This window comes from Ranitomeya variabilis, unplaced genomic scaffold (assembly GCF_051348905.1).
Source record: "Ranitomeya variabilis isolate aRanVar5 unplaced genomic scaffold, aRanVar5.hap1 Scaffold_89, whole genome shotgun sequence".
NCBI classification, from domain to species: Eukaryota; Metazoa; Chordata; class Amphibia; order Anura; family Dendrobatidae; genus Ranitomeya; species Ranitomeya variabilis.
The window spans coordinates 282,501-285,000 of NW_027508204.1; positions in this window are offsets into that span (position 1 = coordinate 282,501).

A 2,500-nucleotide genomic window follows, 5' to 3' on the forward strand; every position below is an offset into this window, starting at 1 on the left:
TGAAAATTCCAGGCGTGTGTCAGACTTCCAGGCGGGGGCAGCCGCCGGAGGCGTACCGAGGACGCTTCCAGGAGCCTGGGGAAGATTTTCTGGAAGAGTCCTTGGGACTTGGTGCAATTTTGAGAAAATCTCGATTTTGTGAAAAAATGACCCATTTCCCCTACTTCCACCCCAGGGGGGCGTCAATATGTTGTAAAGTACCCCAGGGCAGTGACCTAAATGCGGGTAAAGTTTGCGGTGCACGGGGGGGAAAGTTGAATTTTTGGATGAAAATGCGTATTTTCATACTTTAAAAATTTCAGGCGTGTGTCAGACTTCCAGGAGGGGGCAGCCGCCGGAGGCGTACCGGGGACGCTTCCAGGAGCCTGGGGAAGATTTTCTGGAAGAGTCCTTGGGACTTAGAAAATTTTTTGAGAAAATCTCGATTTTGTGAAAAATGAAAATTTCCCCTTCTTCCACCCTAAAGGGGCGTCAATATGTTGTGAGGCACCCCAGCAAAGTGACCTAAGTGGGGGTGAAGTTTGCGGGGCACGGACGGAAAGTTGAATTTTTGGATGAAAATGCGTATTTTCATACTTTGAAAATTTCAGGCGTGTGTCAGACTTCCAGGCGGGGGCAGCCGCCGGAGGCGTACCGGGGACGCTTCCAGGAGCCTGGGGAAGATTTTCTGGAAGCGTCCTTGACACTTAGAAAAATTTTGAGAAAATCTCGATTTTGTGAAAAATGTCACATTTCCCCTACTTCCACCCCAGGGGGGCGTCAATATGTTGTAAAGCACCCAAGGGCAGTGACCTAAATGCGGGTAAAGTTTGCGGTGCACGGGGGGAAAGTTGAATTTTTGGATGAAAATGCGTATTTTCATACTTTGAAAATTTCAGGCGTGTGTTGGACTTCCAGGCGGGGGCAGCCGCCAGAGGTGTACCGGGGACGCTTCCAGGAGCCTGGGGGAGATTTTCTGGAAGAGTCCTTGACACTTAGAAAAATTTTGAGAAATTTCCGATTTTGTGTAAAAATCACCCATTTCCCCTACTTCCACCCTAAAGGGGCGTCAATATGTCGTAAGGCGCCCCTAGACAGTGACCTAAGTGGGGGTGAAGTTTGGGTCTGATGGGTGGAAAACTGAAAAAAAGCGATTTTGTGACTTTGAGAACAAACAGAGAGCTCAAAACTTTGAAAAACGTCAGACCGCTGTCAGACTTCCAGGCGGGGGAAAGCTCTGAGGTTGTACCGAGGACACTTCCATGGCCCCCGGATTGATTTTCAAGAAAGAGTCCTTGGGACTTTGAAATTTTCCGGCGAGCTGTTTTTGGCTTCCGGGAGCCGTAGAACTTTGGGAAATCGATTCCGCTCACCGGTTCAGGGTGTTTCGAGCTAGTCCAGGTCCCAGCTACGCCGCCTGGCCTCCAAATTTCGCAAATTCGAAAAAAAAAAAAATAGAACCGGAATGAGGAAATTTCTGGCCGCCGGATCCGCCGCACGGCTCCAGGAGGTCGGACACTTTTTGACTTTGTTCCCTTAAAGTGGGGGTCGGTGTCTCACCATGCAAATACCCAGTTTTGCACACCAGCTGCAGGATATAGGAGAGAGAGGTACCTCTCGGCCCCGACCAAAATCCGTTGTTTTCGTGGTTCCTCGACTCGGGTAGGCGGTTTGGCGAGTACCCCCCTTTTGCATGGAAGTTCGCACTCGCGCCGAGACCAGGCTTCCGCGGCTCCAGGGGGACTTTTGCCGGTTGTCCGTCCCGAGTCCGAGACGCGTTTCCTGGGTCGCCCGAGCCCGAACGGACCCTCCCCACGTGGGTTCCTGTCCTCTGAGGGCGACGGTCGTCAGAAGGGGGGCAGATCCAGAGTCCTCGTCCGCAGGAGGGCTCTGGGAGGGCGGATCGCTCCTTCTGACTTTGTCCCCTCGGAGCGGGCTCGGCGTTTCTCTGTGTCGGATGTCTCCCGCTTCCGCGCCAACGGGGAGACCTATGAGAGAATCGCACCGCGACCCGGCTTCCGTCTCGAGGGCGCCCGGAGCGCGCCGGACACTCGCTTCCAGGACTCCAGGGGCACGTTTCTTCCCCGTCTCCCCCGAGGGGAAGAACGGAGGCAGGGGTTCCACCCGAGCCCCTGCCCTTTCTTCCGATCGATCTGGCTCAGCGCTCCCGGGTGGGGAGGTGGTGCCGCTCGCTCGGCCCGGGCTTTGGAGCCCGCGTCGGTTTACGGCGGGCGGTCTCCTTCCTCTGTTACCCCCCCCGGGTTTCAGGCACTCGTCCTTGGGCGCGCACGCCGGCGGTCGCCCTCCCGTCTACGGACGGAGGCGGCCGAGCTGTGGGGAGTTTGACCCGAACCGTGGTACGGCAGCGGTCCGACGACCCGCACGGGCGAACGGAGGGGCGCCCACCCACCTCGGCGTGGGGGCCCGCCGTCCGAATCGCTCCCCGCGCGGGGCAGCACAACGATCTTCTCCGAGGGCGGCCCTTTGACTTCCAGATGCGCAGCTCGTCCGCGGAGGCCCG